Source organism: Ursus maritimus, unplaced genomic scaffold (genome assembly GCF_017311325.1).
Source record: "Ursus maritimus isolate PB19 unplaced genomic scaffold, ASM1731132v1 scaffold_28, whole genome shotgun sequence".
Taxonomy (NCBI): domain Eukaryota; kingdom Metazoa; phylum Chordata; class Mammalia; order Carnivora; family Ursidae; genus Ursus; species Ursus maritimus.
This window is the reverse complement of record NW_024425341.1, coordinates 12,857,304-12,878,348: the sequence shown is the minus strand read 5'-3', so window position 1 is coordinate 12,878,348 and position 21,045 is coordinate 12,857,304. Positions and strand designations below refer to the sequence as shown.

The 21,045-nt window shown below is 36.2% G+C and overlaps 1 protein-coding gene across 2 annotated transcripts in view; it reads right to left on the bottom strand.

Annotated features, from left to right (window-relative positions):
• Window positions 1-21,045, bottom strand: part of NRG1 (neuregulin 1) — a 1,047,504-nt gene that overhangs the window by 865,260 nt on the left and 161,199 nt on the right. The gene's annotated exons all lie outside the window — the stretch shown is intronic.

Below are 21,045 nucleotides of genomic sequence, written 5' to 3'. Positions count from 1 at the left end.
TGGGTGAATTCCCACAATTGACTCTAAATATCAAAAAGACCACTTATAGTTGATTTCCTTTTATTTAAAAATCCAAATATGAAAAAGCAGAACACCTTTGCCATTCTACAAAGTCCAACATTCATTCAAAGCATCAACAGAGATCCACATTGTGCCCTGCATTTGGTGTGATCCCAGAAATAGCCTGTTTCATTGAGTCACTCAGATGCTATTTTCCGAGAGACATATGCTCTTCTTGTTTCTGGTTTACAGGTTGCTGATTTCTCTTAGCATCCAAAAGGAACCAACACAGCATTAAAAATATAAGCAGTTGTAGAGCTGTACACAGGAGGATGTGGTTTTACAGTTATACTGTTTTGAGACTTATTAAGGATAACTACTTTCAGGAGAAAGAACTAGGAAGCACCGGAAATACCAGCATATGAATAATTTTTAGTAGAAGCCAACTTTTTCCTGTCCCTTTTTTGGGGGAATCCCTTTATAAAAACATTTCACCCAAGACTCTCAATTTCTTAACTCTACGAACAAATGTAACTCCCAGAACATGCCTATATGTACAAGGGACTGGAACATGGAGTACAGGTATTTTTTAATGGCATATTTTCTCCTGTAAGAAACATTCACTGAGTGGAAATAAGTAAAGCCAGATGAAGATAAATGGAAAACGGAGGTAATTTGCTCCCGTTTTTATCTGTAAAGACATGCTTAACCTAAAAATACTTTCTGAAAAAGATACTGAGTATAGTATGTAACTAAAAGTAAGAACATTATACACATTTGGAAAATATTAGTGGAGAAGGATTCTAATATGCTATGCATTTGGAGAATAAATTCCTGTTGGCATTTAAAGATTTCAAAAAGTGGTAAAAATAACTGATTAATACAAGTGATCAATTTCAATACAGGATCTTTCCTGAAAGTTAGTTTTACAGATAATGGGTCTTGGGAAGAGCCCTTTAAGTCAAGATATTTCATCAAACATGTCTTCCCAGTGAAAGTGGCAACTGCGGATTCCCTCCAGCTAATCAAATATAGTGTGGAAGCTGAGCTTCAGTGTAAAGGGGGTTGAACCTTTTAGTGCAATAACGACAGCATAACTAAACATGCAAATAATTGCTAGAGCAATTGACAACTCCTTCACGGAGCTCAGTGTTTTCTGTTTGTGTGTGTTTTTTTTAAGATTTTATTTATTTGAGAGAGTATGGGCACAAGCAAGCATGAGCAGGGGGAGGGGCAGAGAGCCCAATGCCAGGCTTGATCCCAGGATTCTGGGATCACCACCCTAGCCAAAGGCAGACGCTGAACTCACTGAGCCACCCAGGTGCCCCCTTCAAAGGGTTTTATAAAATATTTCAGCAATTCTTAGAATTCCATGTTAGGTCGATGATAAAAGTGTATCTCTATATATAAGCACACAGAAAGTAGGTTTGGACCCTTTATGAAGTGGAATCAAATACTCAAAGCTAGAGCTGAGTAAATGATCCTGAAATCTTAACTACTGTTTTCAGTGCGTTAGCCATAAAATCATGCAATACTCCCTGACAGCCTGTCAAAAGAAAAAAGGAAAAAAAAAAAAACTCTGTATTTTAAAGTAGGGAATTATATGTTACAATGATGAATGAGAAAAACACCTGATAGTGTAAAGAAAAAACATAAATGACTCAGTAATTTTTATTATGTGCTAAAAGATATGAACAATTTACAACAGAAGAAAGGCAAATGGTTCATAACACGAGAAAAACATGTGAAACCTCACTAGTAATAGCATCTTAAAAATCAAACAAATTGAAACAAGGTATGTTTTATCTATAAAACTGGCTAATTTTTTTTTTAAATAATTTTGCCACATGTTGGCCAAAACAGGTTATAAAACAATATGCATCATTATTCCACTTATGTTAATAAACAACTGAACATAGATTTAGATAGAGACTAAAAGAATTTAGATCAACACTGACTTTAGATAATGGCACTTCATTTAAATTTTATATTTCTTCTTACAGTTTTTCTCATTTTTCCAAACTTCCTGGAATAAGAAGTTTTATGGTGGGAAAAAAAAACCTCATTAAAAATTAATTAACTAAACAAACAAAAAATCCGGTCAGCCAAAGCCTATTGTGCTATCGTGTCATTTATATTTATCAACACTCTTAGAAATACATGTTTATCAACACAAATAAAGCACTTTTAATACCAGAAGAGATATGCACTCCAAGAGGGTAATTTCCATTTGAATATTTATCTCATTTGGTGAAAATCATCCTAATAGAAAGCCTCTCAACTTTATGAAGATACATGCTATAAAAAAGTTTCGTCACTAAAACACATGCTTACAATGTTTAAGCATTAAAAATGTTGCAGCTGAAGGTGATTCCAAATGTGAATCCAAAGATATTTGAGATTTATAAATGTAATGACAAGCTAGTATCACCTGGCCAGAGTAGAAATACAAATTGTTTGCTTCTTGGCTCTTCTATCAGAGGTCATTGTCCCATGCAGAGAATCCTCATTGCCTTTTTGATATGATAACAGGAGTATAAAAGTTAGGCTTAAGATGATCTTAATAAAGAAAAATGTTCTTAGGCAAACTACATAAAAAGCTAGGAGACATGATTAAATTACCAGAGGGATCATTTTAAAGATTTTAAGACACTGTAGGCAAATACGTGATGAGGTTTCCAAATTAATTATATCTTCGTTCAGCATTACTTCAAATTGTTGTTTAAAGAAGTTGCTCCAGTTTTATGTGATACAAAAAAAAACCCCAAAAAACAAAAAACAAATCACTTTAAAAATATTATCATATCACACTGTCTGCTTCCTTGACTGGTCCTAATAAATGAAATTTTAATAGATGATAGAACCTCCCCAAATAAGATGGATGAGAGTTGTGATGGTATTAAAGAAATAATGCATCTTTGTCTAAAACAGAAAAAAGAGATTATAGAGACATAGACATAGACATACACATACCTCAAATACAGAAATGTTCTAATAAAGTACTTTATATCTCACTGGGAATCATAGGAATGCAAAATAAAATAATGTTATCATTATGTCAAATAGAAAGTTGGAACACAAAATTATATAAAAAAATTATACAGTCATATATTAAAGTGTATGTGACTTTGCGTGCGTGTGTGTGTGTGTGTGTGTGTATAGGACTAAATGAAACTAACATGTTAACAGGTGAGGAAATAGATATCGTGGAGATTTTTGTTTTTCAACGTGCTAATAACGTCTTCAAAGAATATATAATGATCATATATTTTAAATTTTGATTTCAATTCTAGTTACTTAACATACAGTGTTACATTAGTTTCCCATGTATAATACAGCAATTCAACACTACCATACATCATCCTGTGCTCATGATGACAAGTGCACTCCTTAATACCCATCACCTATTTAACCAATCCATTCACCCCTCTCCCCTCTGGTAACCATCAGTTTCTTCTCTATAAGGAAGAGTCTGTTTCTTGACTAGTCTTGTTCTCATTTCTCCCCTTGCTTGTTTTGTTTCTTGAAATCTACATATGAGTGAAATCATATAGTATTTGTCTTTCTCTGACTTATTTTGCTTAGCATATTACTCTTAGCTCCATCCCTATTGTTGTAAATAGCAAGATTTCATTCTCTTTTATTGCTGAATAATATTCCATGGTATATATACACCACAACTTCCTATCCATTCATCAGTCTATGGACAATTGGGCTGCTTCCATAACTTGACTACTGTAAGTAATGGTGCAATAAACATAGGAGTGAAGGTATCCCTTTTAATTAGTATTCTTCTATTCTTTGGGGAAATACCTGTAGTGGAATTACTGAACCATATGGTAGTTCTATTTTTAATTTTTTGAGGAACCTCTATACTGTTTTCCACAGTGGCTATACCAGTTTGCATTCCCACCAACAGTTTATGAGGGTTCTTTTCTCCACATCCTTGCCAAGAAGTGTTGTTTCTTATGCTGTTGATTTTAGCCATTCTGACCGGTATGGGGTGATATCTCACTGTAGTTCTGCTTTGTATTCCCTGATGGTAAGTGATGATGACCATCTTCTCATATGTCTATTGGCACCCTCTATGTCTTCTTTGGAAAAATATTCATGTATTCTGTCCATTTTTAAATGTTTTCATTTAAATTCTAGTTAGTTAATATATAGTGTAATATTGGTTTCAGGAGAATTTAGTGATTCATCACTTACACATAAGACCCAGTGTTCATCACAAGGGCCCTCCTTAATACCCATCGCCCATTTCCCATTCCCCTGTCCACCTCCCCTCCAGCAACTCTCAGTTTCTTTTCTATAGTAGGGAGTCTTTGGGAGTTTTCTGGGAGTTTTGCTTCCCTCTTTTTTTCCTTCCCCTAAGTTCACCTGTTTGTTTCTTAAATTCAACATATAAGTATAATCATATGGTATTTATTTTTCTCTAACTCATTTTGCTTAGCATAATATGCTCTAGTTCCATCTACCTCATTGCAAATGGCAAGATTTCATTCACTTTGATGGCTCAGGGATATTCCATTGTATATAAATGCCACATCTTCTTTATCCATTTCAGTTGATGGACATTTGGGCTCTTTCCATAATTTGGCTATTATTGATAATGTTGCTATAGGCTTCAGGGTGCATGTGCCCCTTTAAATCAGTATTTTTGTATCCTTTGGGTAAATACCTAATAATGCAATTGCTGGGTCATAAGGTAGTTCTATTTTTAACTTTTTGAGGAATCTCCATACTTTTTTTCATAGTGACTGTACCAGTTTGCATTCCCACCAACAGTATAAAAGGGTTCCCTTTTCTCCACATCCTTGCCAATATCTGTTGCTTCCTGAGTTGTTAATTTTAACTATTCTGACAGGTATGAGGTAATATCTCATCATGGATTTGCATTTTCCCTGACTGATGTTGAGCATCTTTTCATATGTCTGTGAACCATATGAATGTCAGCCGATCTACTTCGGAAAAATGTCTATTCATGTCTTCTGCCCATTTCTTAACTGGATTATTTGTTTTTGGTGGTGTTAAGTTTGATAAGATCTTTATAGATTTTGGATACTAACCCTTTATCAGATGTCATATGGAAGTATCTTGTCCCATTCCGTAGGTTACCTTTTAATTTTGTTGATTGTTTCCTTCACTGTGCAGAAGCTTTTTATTTTTATGTCATCCCAGTGGTTTATTTTTACTTTTATTACCCTTATCTCAGGAGACATATCTAGGAAAAAAGCTGCTTTGACCAATATCAAAGAAGTTACTGCCTGTGTTCTCTTCTGGGACTTTGATAGATTCCTGTCTCAAATTTAGGTCTTTAATCCATTTTGAATTTATTTTTGTGTATGGTGTAAGAAAATGGTCCAGTTTTGCCAGCACCATTTCCTGAAGAGACTATCCTTTTCCCATTGAATATTCTTTACTGCTTTGTTGAAGATTAACTGAACACATAGTTACAGGTTTATTTCTGGGTTTTCTATTTTGTTCCATTGAACTATATATCTACTTTTGTGCCAGTACCATACTGTTTTGATTATAACAGCTTGTAATATACCTTTAAGTCCAAAATTGTGATGCCTCCAGCTTTGCTTTTCCTTTTTAAGACGGCTTTGGCTACTCTTGGTCTTTCATGGTCCCATACAAATTTTAGGATTGCTTCTTCTAGCTTTGTGAAAAGTGCTGTTGGTATTTGATAAGGATTGCATTAAATGTGTAGACTGTTCTGGGTAGTATAGACATTTTAACAATATTTGTTCTTCCAGTGCATGAGCATGGAATATCTTTCCATTTCTTTGTGTTTTCTTGAATTTCTGTCATCAGTGTTTTACAGTTTTCAGAGTACAGGTATTTCACCTCTTTGGGTAGGTTTATTCATAGGTACCTTATAATTGGGTGCAATTGTAAATGAGATTGTTTTCTTAATTTCTCTTTCTGCTGCTCCATTACTGGGGTATAGAAATGAAACACTGATTTTGTAATCTGCAACTTTACTGAATTTGTTTATCAGCTCTAGCATTTTTTTGGTGGAGTCTTTAGGGGTTTCTATATAAAGTATTATGCCATCATGAAATAGTGAAAGTTTTACTTCTTCCTTACAGAGTTGGGTATCTTTTATTTTTTTTTTTTTCTTGTCTGATTGCTGTGGTGAGGACTTCTAGTGCTACATTGAATAAAAGTGGTGAGAGTGGACATCCCTTTTTCCTGACCCTACAGAAAAAGCTCTCAGTTTTTCCCCTATAGAGAATGATGTTAGTTGTGGGTTTTTCATATACGGCCTTTATTATGTTGAGGTATGTTCTCTCTAAATCTACTTTGTTGAAGGTTTTAAACATGAATGAATGTTGTACTTTTTCTGCTTTTATTTAAATGATTATAAGGTTTTTATCCTTTCTCTTATTGAAGGGATATATCACTTTGATTTGCAGATACTGAACCACCCTTGCAACCCAGAGATAAATCCCATTTGATTGTGGTGAATTATTTTTTAATGTATTGTTGAATTCAGTTTGCTAGTATTTTGTTGAAAATTTTTGCATCTATGTTAATCAGGGATATTGGTCTGTAGTTCTCTTTTTTAGTGGCGTCTTTATCTGGTTTTGGTATCAGGGTAATGCTGGACTCACAGAATGAATTTGAAAGTTTTCCTTCATATTACATATTTTGGAATAATTTAAGAACAGATATTAACTCCTTTAAGTGTTTGGTAGAATTCACCTATGAAGCCATCTGGTCCTGGACTTTGTTTTTTGGGAGTTTTCTGATTACTGACTTGATTTCTTTGCTGGTTACCAATCTGTTCAAGTTTTCTATTTCTTGCTTTTTCAGTTTTTTGGTTTTAAGATTTTATTTATTTGAAAGAGAGAGAGAGAGAGAGAGAGAGAGAGCATACACAAGTGGAGAGAGTGGCAGTTGGAGAGAGAGAAGCAGATTCCCCAGTGAGCAGGGAGCCTGACGTGGGGCTTGATCCCTAGACCCTGGGATAATGACCTGAGCTGAAGGCAGAGGCTTAACCCACTGAGCCACCCAGGCGCCCCTTCCTGTTTCAGTTTTGGTAAGATATAGGTTTCTAGGAATTTATCTATTTCTTCTAGGTTGTCCAATTTATTGGCATATGGGTTTTCATAATATTCTCTTATGATTGTTTGTATTTCTGTAGTGTTATTTCTCCTCCATCATTTATTTTATTTCTCATTTTTTCCTGATAAATTTGGCTAGAGATTTATCAATTTTATTTTATTTTTTTTAAACCAGATCCTGGTCTCATTGATCTGTTCTGTTGTTTTTAGTATCTATGTCACTTATTTCTGCTCTAATCTTTATTATCCCTGCCTTCTGCTGGTTTTTGTTTTCTTTGTTGTTCTTTTTCTAGCTCCTTTAGGTGTAAGGTTAGTTTGTTTGCGATTTTTCTTGCTTTTTGAAACAAGCATGTATTGCTATAAACTTCCCCCTTAGAACCACTTTTGCTGTACCCAAAAGATTTTGGACCACTGTATTTTCATTTGTTTCCATGTACTTTTTTGTTTCTTCTTTGATCTCCTGGTTGGTCCATTCATTGTTTAATAACATGTTACATAACCTCCATGTACTTGTGGCTTTTTCAGATTTTTTTCTTGTGGTTGACTTCTACTTTCATAGCACTGTGGTTGGAAAAATTGCCTGGTATGACTTTGATCTTCTTGAATTTGTTGAGGCTGATTTTGTGAGCTAATATGTTTTCTATTCTGGAGAATGTCCTGTGTGCATTTGAAAAGGGCACGTATTCTCCTGTTTCAGGATAGAATGTTCTGAATATATCTGTTAAAGCCATTTGTTCCAGTGTCATTCAAAGCCTTTGTTTCTTTGTCAGTTTTCTGTTTAGATGATCTGTCCATTGATATGAGTGGAGTGTTAAAGTCCCTTACTATTATTCTATTATTATCAGTTCCTTTTTTGTTGTTGTTGTTGTTGTTATGTTTTATTTATTTGGGTGCTCCTGCGTCGGGTGCATAAATATTTACAATTCTTACGTCTTCTTGTTAGGTTGCCCCTTTTATTATGCCATAATGCCCTTCTTTACCTTTTGTTACCATCTTTGTTTTAAAGTCTACTTTGTATGATGTAAGTATTGCTACTCCAGTTTTCTTCTGACATCCATTTGTGTGACAGATGTTTCTCCATCCCCTCACTTTCAATCTGTAGGTGTCTTTAGGTCTAAAATGAGTCTCTTGCAGGTAGCATATAGAGGGATCTTATTTTTTTTTTAATCCATCCTGCCATCCTATGTCTTTTGATTGGAGCATTCAGTACCATTTACATTCAAAGTAATTAGTGATAGATATGTATTTATTGCCATTTATTTCTTGTTTTGTGGTTGTTTCTGAAAGTTTGATCCTTTCTTGTATCCCTTTCATGTTTTGCTGGTTTTCTTCACTGAAATATTTGGATTTCTTTCTCTTTATTCTTTGCAGATTAGTGTTTTTGATATACAGTTAAATTAGGTTTGTATATAACCTCTTTGGCAAATAGCAGTCTATATTAAGTTGATGGTTAAGTTTGAACCTATTCTTCTCTCCTCCCCATACTTAAGGTATATATTATATTTTATATCCTTTTGTTGTGAGTTCCTTGACTTATTTTTCTACAGAAATATTCATTTTTACTGCTTTCATGTTTCCTACCTCTACACTGTCACTTTTTGACTCTCCTTTCCACTCAAAGAGTTCCCTTTAATATTTCTTGCAGGGCTGCTTTAGTGGTCATAAACTCCTTCAGTTTTTGTTTGTCTGGGAAACTCTTTATCTCACCTTCTATTCTGAATGATAGTCTTGCTGGAGAGAGTATTCTTGGCTGCAGATTTTTCCCATTCAGCACTTTGAATATATCATGCCACTCCCTCTGGCTTGTCAAGTTTCTGTTGAAAAATCTCCTGCTAGCCTTATGGGCTTTCCCTTGTAAGTTACTGACTACTTTGTCTTTCTGCTTTTAAGATATTTTTCTTTATCACTATTTTTTGCAAATTCAATTACAATATGTCTTTGTGTGGGTCTGTTTTTTGTTGCTTTTGATGGGAATACTCTGTGCCTCCTGGATCTGGGTATCTGTTTCTTTCCCCAGATTAAGGAACTTTTCTGCTATTATTTCTTCAAATTTTCTGTCCCCTCTTCTCTCTCCTTCTGGGACTCCTATAATACAAATGTTATTACGTTTGATGGAGTCACTGAGTTCCCTAAGTGTATCCTTGTTTTGTATGATTCCTTTTTCCCTTTTGTTCAGCTTGAGCACTTTTCATTACTTTGTATTCTAAGTCACTAATTCATTCCTTTGCTTCTTCCATCCTGCTATTCATTCCATCAAGTCTGTTTCTCACTTCCTTTAATGACCCCTTTATCTCTGCTATGTTATTCCTTATCTCTGTGTTAAGGGTCTCACTCATGTCTTCCACTCTTTTCTCAAGTTCAGTGAGTATCCTTATGGTTGTTGCTTTAAATTCTCTATCAGGCATATTACTTATATCTGTTTCACTTAGATCTCTGGCCATGGCCTTGTCCTCTTCTTTCATTTAGAATAAATTTATCTGTCTCTTCATTTCGTCTGCCTCTCTGTGTCTGTTTCTGTGTGTTAAGAAAATCAGCTAGGTCTTCTGCTCTTGAAAGTAATGACTTTATGAAGAGGAGGTCCTGGAGTGCCCTGCAGTGCAGTATCCCCCATTCACCAGAACCTGACATTTCAGGAGAGTATCCTATTGTGTTGCTTATGCCCTGCTATTGTGTCTGAGTCACTTTTTCCTTTCAGTGCAGTTTTCTGCACTGAACCTGTTACAGGCTGTGCTCATTCTCCGTAGTGTTAGTGGGACCCCACTGGGAAATTTGGGAGCCAGCCAGTGGTATTAGCAAAATTTGTGCTGGGCCACTAGTCCTATGCCAGATCCCCCAAACTGCTGCAACACCTGGGGGCTGCACACCAGGAGGGCAAATGTGCAAGGCTGAGCACAATGTGCAATGATGTTTGGGCACGCTGGGCATGGCCTGTGATGGTGGCTGGGGGTGCCAGGCTGGGCATGGAGTGGTGGCTGTGCACGGCACACAGCAGCAGCTGTGCACCAGGTGGCTGGGCAGGGTGCATGTGCAGCTTTAACAGCATTTCCCTTGAGCCCTGGGATGAGGCTACAAGTGTCTGTGCAACCCTGCCTCCTACAGGTGGCTGTACATTTATTGGGGGGGGAGGGCAGGAAAAGAAAATGGTGCCTGCCAGCTCCCTCATTTTCAGAGAAGTCCCCCAACAGGCTCTGAAATCCGTATGAACTTATCTGTCTCCCCTTCGCCCCCTGGGATGTGTAAACTGTCATTTGTATGTTGTCTCTCTGCATAGGGTGATATTTCTTTAAAGGGGGCAACCCAGCTATCATTTGCCCTCCTGGTTTGCCCAGTGCTGAGTCAGCTGACTTCAAGTCCCACTGGTTTTCACAAACTCATGGAATTCAGCCCCTCTGGTTTTTAAACCCAAAAGTTATAGAGATTGGTCTTCTCTGTGTGAGCTCCCTTGTGCAAGGGCCCCACTTCTCTGCCCTCTCCAAGTGCATACCTCCCTCCCTCCTGCAGGCAGCCTCTCTCTGACATTCTGACCTTCCTAAACTTTCATATGTAGCTTCTTTTCTATATTTAGTCATGGTGTTTGTTCTGCTGGTCTGTGGATTGCTCTCTGGCTTATTGACTTGGATGTGGATGGTATCTAGTTGTAAACATGAGAAGGGGTACACTCGGGGTTCTCCTATTCCACCACCTTCCCAAGCTCCTCATGATCTTGTATTACTTTTATAAGACTTTACTTTGAATGTCTAAAAATGAGTGACAGATACATGCATGCACACAATGTCAACATACTCTATTCTAATTCTAAAACAAGTTGGAAAAATATTTTTTCAAGATATTTGGCAAATAACTCCTAAAACTAATCACTGATATACAGGCTATCCAATTTTTCTTCAGCTTGGCTTAAATTTATGCAGTAACCATATATTTGAAATAAATTCCTATCAGAAGTTCAAACATAAACAAAAACTAACGAATAAAAATGTACCTGTCTTGAATATTTCTCTGAATAGTTCCAGTATTTGTTAAAATCATTGAGATCTTTATTTTTATGTAAGTGCACCCACAAATAAATCCCACCAGAACCAAGTGTTACAAAATGAGCATGTGTCAAACCAACTATATTTTAAGAGAATAAATTAGGTATCTCCAGAAACTACTTCATTTAAGTCATATGACACAAATGTTAAAGTCACCTTCAGCTTTTATTCTCTGATTTTTGTATTTCCCCCAAAACATCAAAATGTTTCCTATTTCTTCAGTTAATAGCCCTGTCTATATTCTGATATGGCACTTTATTTGGGAAGTAAAGAAATATAAAAGTAAGCATAAAAAAATGATTAAAAGCAATGACTCTAATATCAGAGACACCGGGTCTGAATCCTCAGTTCTGACTCCTAATTCTGGGGTCATTAGAAAGTTACTTAGCTCCCCTAACCATCAGCTTTCTCACATGGAAGTAATAATATTACACAACAGAATCAGAAGATTAAGTCAGATCATGTATACATAACACTTAAATTACACATATTCTATATTAAGCAAGCAAAATTATACTAACAACAACAAAACAATGGCATTCCTTCCCCCCAAAATGGAGAGAAGTAATTAAAGAATGCTTCAGCCTCTGAGTAATGGTCAAGTTTCTCTAACATATTTTTATCAGAATAAGTCAAAGGCAAAGAAATTATCATGAAGTCTGGGGACAATGCAAGAAGGCAACAAATTACACTATAACTAAATTGTGCAACTTAGGTAGAATCAAGAGATAGATTTTAAAACTAATTTTGGGTCCAGGTAACAAGTAGGAAAACAAGATTATATAGGTCTCTCTGTGTCTCTACTGAGATCCACAAATTCTCACAACTTGTGGTGACTAAACAAGTACCTATCACTGCCATCAAGAATGGGAAGTAAAAACCATCAGAATAACTAAACTTGGTTCACAGCCAACAGTAAATATCTCTAGGAAAGGAGCTTATCATTCAATACTCTTCTTTCTCAAGTTTTGATTTCTCACCGAGATGCCAAGAAAAATTGTTGAATCTGGCAATTCCATGAAACAATGACATTTTCAAGGCATGACAGAATTTGGACCTTACCACGTTTCTAAGTCCACATGTTGATAAAGAAGCATACCACAAAAATAGATGTGGATAGTGGCAAATCACTATATTGGAACACTGAGCCTGATTCAATTTCAGCCAGACATTTCATATTCTGCTCAGCAGTCTGTCTCAGACCTTTCCCAAGAATAACATTTCATTAATATTAGGTTGGAAATGGCAGGTTTACCCTCACTGACCCTATATAATCACTGGTTTTGAGAACACTGGAAACACTGCTGATTCTGTATCCATTATAGGGACTTACTCACTGATAAGTCAGGTTTCTCCTTTAGATTCATACTCATTACAAGAAACCAACATTTCTAGGGAAGTCAAGACAATTTGTCTTGCCAAATCTTTAGAACCAGGAATTACAAATGGACAGTTAAGAACACACTCTACCTTCCTTAGTCATGTTTTGCTGTTATCACAAGAAAATTTTTTTCTCCTTTTTTGAACAAGTGGTTAGTTTACCTGAATACAGAATTGATTAGCTTGACAAAAACATAATGACAAGATGGTTGAGATAATACATACATATAAAAGCTGGAACTGCAAGTTTCTGGTGCTTTTATTCCAAGTTTGCTGGTCAATCTGTAATTTAGTACTAATGTATATAAAAAATGTGCCAAGAAATCTTACTCTAATACTCCTTAAGTGCACACTCCATCTAGAGTACTTAGAGCAAAACTTTTCTTACACTCAAAATTATTTTTCTCCAAATAACTTTACCTGTAGGTTGAAAAAAAATGAATTTTCTTTGTTAACATGGCACAGAAAACTACTCAAAAAATTAAAATTTACCTAGTATCAGTGGAATAAAATTTCTTGAGTGCCTATTATATGACAGGTGCTTTTCGAGGTACTGAAAAGTAAACAAAACCCAGAAACCAAGTTCTTCGAACACTCAAAAACCTGGAATCCCTTAATTATCCTGATCATAAAGTCTGTTCCTTTAACCCAAATTCCACAAAAAAAAAAACTAATGATTAGAATTTCATAATAAATCTGAGCACTTCAACTACTAGAAGAGTGCCTGACACACAGAAGGTTATACTAAATATCTGTTGAATGAATAAAGTATATGAAACAAGAAATGGGCTGCTAGATAGAGCAAGAAGTATCAGAAATATATAGGTTAGATCATTTCTTATCAGAAAAAAAGCAAAGCTAGATTTTAAAATATCTGGTTTGTTTTGCTGGGTTAGCAGGCAATAGAGAAATAAGTGTTTCAGTACCTTGGATAGCTCCACGGAGGCAGCCTCTCTAAAGTCTAAGATCTACTGGTTGCTTGTGTCTTCCAACTGAAATCATCTTATTAAAGGGTCATGTCACTTTTATACTAGATCATTCCACATAAAAACAGAAAAAACTCCTCAATCCTATCCCCACCTCGACATACACGAAACAAATATGCATACATAGAAGTCTGGCCTGTTTGTTAAAATTCTGATCTGATCAGGGAATAAACCTGTCACTTTAGAAAATTAATCCAGGAAGTCTTGCTTATATCTTGCTATGTGACAGCTCCTCCTAGGAGGGCCTGCTTCCCCTGATCTAGAGCAAGAGATTTACTTGCAGGATCTTATAAAGTGGCTATCTGAAAGTTGGAATAAAATACACTATCAACCTTAACTCAGTGTCATAGATTTAAATCAACAAATCTCTGAGGAAGACTCAGAATGCTTATGGAGAAGCGCGTTACCTCTCCATAAACATTCACATAGGTGAAACCACCACACATTAGCCATGGATATAAAATAATAATAATGATTAAAAAGTAGCAAGAACTGCAAAGTAAGAATATATTATTTAGTATGTCTCAAAACTATACAGAGCTAAAGTAAAATACTGAGAAATACAAGATCTTCATCTTTACTAGTCTACTTCTCTTGCTTGCCTACTGAGTTCTTAAACCTTTGCTTGCTTCTATACTATAGCCATCATCTTAGGGTTTAATATTCATTTGCACAGTTTCTCCCATGCTAGATTGGAAATTCCTTGACAGGATGGGTCACGTCTCATTCACAATAGCCAACAGTACCCTGGACATAGTAAATGCTCAATAACTGTTTATTGAATTAAACAACTAAACTCATCTCTGGCTTATGAAACTTCTGTTCTCAGAGCAGTATAAATGGGATCTATCCCAGTATATAATTGTATTACTATAGAGAAAAAAAGTGCTGTTGTTTCTAATAGTAAACATAACAAAGAGATTTGAGGCATCTGGAAATATTTACCCCATAAAGAATCCTATGAGAGAAAGTAATACAAACCATATCTTTCTGCTGTAAAATCAAAGAAGATTCTGTTTATGCTATATTTTTAAATCTCCAAAGACTGTATTTTGAAGAACCAGAGAAATATAAAACTGACCTCTTAGGGAAACATAAGGTCAAAAGAAGAGATTAAGAAAGATAAAGAAAGAAAAAGGAGGCAGAGAAGAATAAAAAAGAGGGAAGGAGGAGATAGTGATGGAGGGAGGAGGAGGGAGAGGAAGGTGAAAGGGAGAGGAAGGAAGGAAAGGAATGAAGTTAATTCAGGTCATGAAGGAAGATGATGGTAAAAGATGGTCCTGGGAGCAATCAAAGTCCTATCTTGACAGACGGTGAGAAGGTTAGAAAAAGCAGCATCACCCAAAAATTGTACAAGTAGAAAATAAGCTTATTCTTGTATGCCCATGGATATACACAAAATAGAGGAATGGTGAGTATCACTTCGGGTTTTTTGGAGGGGGGAGGAAGTTAAAAAAATTACTTCTTGGGGAAATGTTTCCATGAAATGCTTGTGAGATTTCACTTAAGATTGCTTGCAGTAGATTCTCAACTTAAATAATCTCAATAATTATTAAGATTTTCCAAGGGAGATTCACGCTATATGTTTAGTCTTACCAAATTCAGATATGATGTCAATTTTTATTCTTAGAGAGACTGTATCCTACATGAAATTATCCAGTGTTTTAAAGGAGTTATAAGGTTTGGGGCACTCATTTAGAAAATTAAGTGTTACTGAGTGAGGCCCTTTTTCATTTCAGCAGGTTTTCCATTTCACTGGGAGTCAACTCCATCTGGTGTTGTTTTTTTTTTTTAACTATTGTTAAGTAATATTTGTTCATACTAATAACATTCAGTAGCTCCAGATCACAAAGGTCTTTCCCCAAAGATTTTTTCATGCACTTAAAAATCATCCTTCAAGGCCTCTGATCTTGTTTAAACACTGAAATTGTGCAGTACAGATCCAAATTTCCATAAAAGTGACTCTGTGATTCCATTTCATTCTCCCCTCCATCTGCAAAGAATAGCTTTGTTTTGTTTTGTTTTTCCTACCTCAAGAACACCTAATCTTTACATTTTAAGAAGCAGAACTTGAGGGCACCTGGGTGGTTCAGTGGGTTAAGTGTCTGCCTTGGGTTCAGGTTCTGATCTTAGGGTCCTGGCATCAAGCCCCACGTGGTATTGGGGTCTCTGCTCAGTGGGTAGTCTTTTTCTCCCTCTCCCTTTGCCCTCCAACCCCCACTTGTGCTCGCACTCTCTCACTCCTAAAAATCTTGAAAGAAAGAAAGAAAGAAAGAAAGAAAGAAAGAAAGAAAGAAAGAAAGAAAGAAAAAGAAACAAATAGACCTTGAATGCTTTTGTTGCCAAGAGCCTCATTATAATAGTTAGAATACACTCCTGTGAGTATTAAGTTGATGCTATTGCTTGTTAACACATGCTTTTCTAATTCAAATGCAATTAGTTACAAGCTAGTCACTGAATATTTAAATTTAATATAGATAGGTTCCCAAACTACCTGTGAACAGAGGCTGTAAGTTAAAGGGATGTGAAAATCTGAAACATAAGCAGAGTTTTTTTTTAATTTTTTTGCTGTACATTCAGCATCGTTCTGGACTCAACACCTGCTTTCTGTGGAACCAGAAGTCATTCTGAAGGTGCTTTCAAGTCTAGATTTTAAACTGAACTGGAAGTTGTAATAGCCTCACCATGAAGGTTTGGCATCTTTCCACTTCCCTCAGGATGAAAATAATGTAGAAGTTGAGATGGAGCTGGGAACAGCAGAATCTTCAGAGCTAAAGGATAAGTCCAGACACCACAGAGATTTCAATGTCCATTAGAAGCTTAAAGAAAATAAAAAATAAAATCTAGAATAGTACTGGCTTGCTAAACACCAAAATGAACATCAATATTTTTACTAAACTATGAATAAAACTTTAAAAGGAAAACCTACGTACTCAGTTTAAAAATAAATCAAATTTTTATCATTCTAAAACCAATGGTGGCAGTGTAGTGTGAGATAAAATACACTAGACCAAATATCAGGATGTTCTTGAAAAAAATCACTTAATCCTCCTAGACCCTGAGCTTCAATTTCTTCATTTGTAAAACAAAGAACTTGGACTAGAAAATAACTAAATTTACTTACAGAAATACGCATTTCAATTTGAACTCAAATTTGACTTGTATTTGAACAGCTCTTAAAAAAACAAAAACAAATTGTGTCTGTTACGTGTTCTAGGTTTCAGAATTTAATCTAGTTCCTTGTAAGAGTAATGTGCCTTTTTATTCTTTCCAATAATTCCAGATGATGGGGATGAGCTCAAAGACCTGAATCAATGAAAAAGATTATTACACCAGTTCTAGAGGACCCACTCATTTTCTTCCGAAATCCTGCAAAGCTGTAAGAAGTGGAGGGTAAGGGCCAACACCGCTCTGCTGGTTCAAGGTATGCTTCTTTCACAACTCCTCTGAGCAGACCAAGGAGCCAGAGCATGCCATCAGTGGGAGAAAGCTTCCTTCAACATCATAGATCAGAAAGCCCATATCCAGGAATATATTTCAGCTGTTGGAAATTGGATTTAAGTTGTCAGAACCACAAAGGACAAGCCATCTGCCTTTCCTCTCCCATTATATTTCACCATCTTATATTAAGAGGCAAAACTAGAACCAGCCTGTATTCAAGGCTGTGGCCCTGCCCTGGCAGTCTTGAGATCCTAGTCAGCTAGGACACACAGTGCTAATCACATTTAGCAACATAAGAAATGAGAAACAGCTCAGGAAAACCCAATGAGGACTGAAACCCTGAGAAGGATGTATTTCCATAATGATCAAATCTATGTTCGGTCCACTGAGACATACTGCTTCTCTGAGAATAGAATACCTTAGACAACATGAAGTGATATTGTGAGTGATGGTAGTTACAAGCAAGACAGAAGAAATATTGAAAGTGTAGCTTCAAGGAACATGAATAGCCTTGAGAAGAGGTGGCAAACACATGCTATCCCCAATGCTGTGCACACAGCAGACAGCACTAATTGATAACAGTAGGCTTTTCTGTAGTACCTGGGTCTCTACTTCACAGTCTTTCTCAACAGGCCAGCCCTATCAATTGATCTGAGTTGGCATGAGAAAGAAAACCCATTTGTCTTCTTTCCTATAGAAGAAAGAAAATAAAACCTCTGCGCTGAGAATCATAAGAAGCTTCTCCTCCTTTGGGCTCTACAAGTAAGCAGCGGGGTAAGTAACTTCATACCTCTAAGGTCCCCTCAGCTTTACTGATAAAATTGCAAGTATAAGCGGCTATCTCTAAGTTTCCTTTGTATGTTCTAGCCCTAAATATCTATAATAGTAAGCAATGTGGAGTTATCTACGAATGACTTCAAAAAGCATGCCTACCGTGCAAGTCTAAGAAATGAAGTTACTCATTTAAGTTACAAAACATCATTATAATTTTTTACCTCTTGACAAAGCTGCAGATACTAATCATAAGATTCTTTGTCCAATAGTGGTGTTTAAGCCAATAAATATATTCTAGTCCCACTCCTTTGCAAATGAGGAATCAGATGTTCAGATGGGTTAACTGATTTGCATAAAATCATGTAGCTAAATCTGCATACCCAGATTATGATTATCAGCACCAAGATTACTAGTGGAATTATTAGTTTTTATGCAGTTTAGAGAGAGGATTTCCAAACTGTAAACCCAAATATACTAACAAGCCAGTACCTCTCCTCCATCACTATTAGTCTTTAGGCTTTCTTGTTTGTGATTTCTTTATACCCGAATACTTTTAGGGTGCCTACATTCTTTCTTTCAATTCCTTAAGATGTCCTTTGATTCCTTGTTCAGTGAATGTATTTTAGTCACCCTTTCATACTTGCATTTGCAAGTTTCCCAACTTAGAATCACCGAAATGTTTACTGGCGGGTGGTATACAATTGGCCCTTGAACAACATGGGTTTGAACTGTGTGGGTCCACTTACATGCGGGCTTTCTTTGATAAACACACTACAGCACTGTAAATAGATTTTCTCATTATTAACATTTTCTTTTCTCTAGCTTCCTTTATTGTAAGATTACAGTATGTAATACACATACAATATATGTGTTAAATCGACTGTTTATCTTATCAATAAAGCTTCCATTTAAGAGTAGACATTACAAGTTTTGGGAGAGTCAAAATGTATACGTAGATTTTCGGTTGCATAGGAGGTCGGTGCCCCTAACCCCTACATTGTTCAAAGGCCAACTGCACTTCCTTTACTGCACTCTAACTATGCTTAATAAGGCTTCACCTAACAGAAGCCCTATGGAATCCAAAAGCAGCCATTTATTACTACCTCTTTGTTTACTGACCTTTCTGTTTATTGTCTGTATGTGGTTGCTGTATATGAATCCGTGAGCAGTACTGATTTAACTCACTTAAAAATGATAATATATCATCAAATGATCTTAGTATGTCATTATGTTTGCTAATTTCGAATCTACCTTTCAAGTGCTTTATGCTGATTTAATAAAGAAAGCAAAGGTATTTCAAGGTGTGTATGAAATATAATGGACACAAATTCACTAAGTGACCATATACTTATGGTATTACAATCCAGGACCATCAATAGCAATGGAAAAAAAGGAGGTATGACATTTAACGTAAGTAAATATAAGTGAGAAGTTAGATATGAAGTTGGGGGACCCGAGTTCCATCCTCAACTTTCACACTAAAGTCACAGACTTGCACAATTGTCCTCACTTCTTTGAACTCCAGCTATAAAGTGAGAAACTTCAGCTCCTTTCTAAGGTCACATTCATTGTTACCATTTAGGACGACTACTGCCATGGGAAGCCCCTAATACCTCTTTCCCATGTGTGGTAACTCTCTCTGACCATCTGCATAATTTTTAATCTGGCAGCAAACACCAGTCACTGGTCCTCTGCTTACCCAGTATTACTCATTGCCAGTCTGGTGTGCAGAGCCTCTTGCTCTGCGACTAATCCCAAACATCCTAGGCAGTAGGCAGTAACAACCTGCTTCAACAAAAAGTATGAAACAAAACTTCTGGTCTCCACTTTCAGTCTTCACACTACAAAGTTAAGAACCTATTGACCACTACTTCCTCTAGGGTAAACGGCCAGGCCGGCTGACACTAAAACACTTTATAAAGCATCTGGAAAAGCCCCACAACTCCATAAAGCAGATGGAACTGAACTAAGAAGGGACCTTAGGGATTTTCACATTTTCTAACCCAACCCTTTCATATTACATTGAAGAATGGAATGGAAATGTCGAACCAAGCATTCTTAAGCCAGGCCCTGTGTGCTCACATGGGGAAAATATGAAAGAACAGAGAAAATTAACAATTTATGGTATCAGTGGGTTTGGGTGAGGGGTTCTATAAAACATCCCAGAATACAGTGTTTTCTTAACATTCACATTAAAAATTTTAAAAATCTCCACACATTATAGTGAGGCAGTATAATATGAGAGAAAAGTTACTTGTTCAAGTAACTTGTTCAAGAATTAGGTCTCTTTCACTTAGTGATTGTTGGCCAAGTTAACTTCTTTGGACTTCATTTTGTCATCTGAAAAATGGCACTAAAAATGCCTTTATCAAATTTTGTTGACGGATAACTAATGTTATCTAGCATTATTAGCACTGCACATTTCACACATCCCTTAACATGTTCAAAAGGTACATATTGTCTGCATTTAAGTATCTCTTCAGTGTGACCTAATACCACAGCGGGTCCTTGGAATTAAATCCTATAATGTGCTAATAATCATGAAGACTCTCAAAGAAGACATTTTCCTACAATAAAAATACTGTGCTTTTTTTTTTTTTTAAGATTTTATTTATCTATTCGACAGAGAGACAGCCAGCGAGAGAGGGAACACAAGCAGGGGGAGTGGGAGAGGAAGAAGCAGGCTCATAGCGGAAGAGCCTGATGTGAGGCTTGATCCCACAACGCCAGGATCACGCCCTGAGCCAAAGGCAGACGCTTAACCGCTGTGCCACCCAGGCGCCCCTAAAATACTGTGCTTCTAAGACAATGAGAGCCATCCTACATGGAAACATTCATTATTGGGGATTTGAGAAGAAAATAGGTTTATTTAAACTTGTTTTAAAACAATGAAAGGAATGAAATAAAAGAATGTTCTTGTTTTTATGAATTCAAGATGGTATAGCATAGGTTTCAAATCTACCACTTCCTAATGGTGATGTAGAAATAATATCTGGGAACATTAAATATAGCAATCCGAACTGACACATGTGTGTACATGTTATAAAAGTAAGTATCAGCTGCAAGAGGTGTTACTTAACATAGGATCAGACTCTTATACACATAGATCTTAAAGGTCCACTTCCACAAAAAGCTTTTCAGTTTTAATATACCCTAGTATCTACAGCTCTCATTCCCAAACTGAGAGCAAGCTACCTAACACATTTGCAAAGATATTTCCATTTGCAAGTTGTATCACGGTGGAACCCAAATGAGCCTTTTAGACCACCCAACACAAACTTTTCATTTCACAGATGAGTAACTGGACACTGAACAGTTATTTGGCTTTTTGCTGAAAGTAAAAAGCAAAAAAGAGGC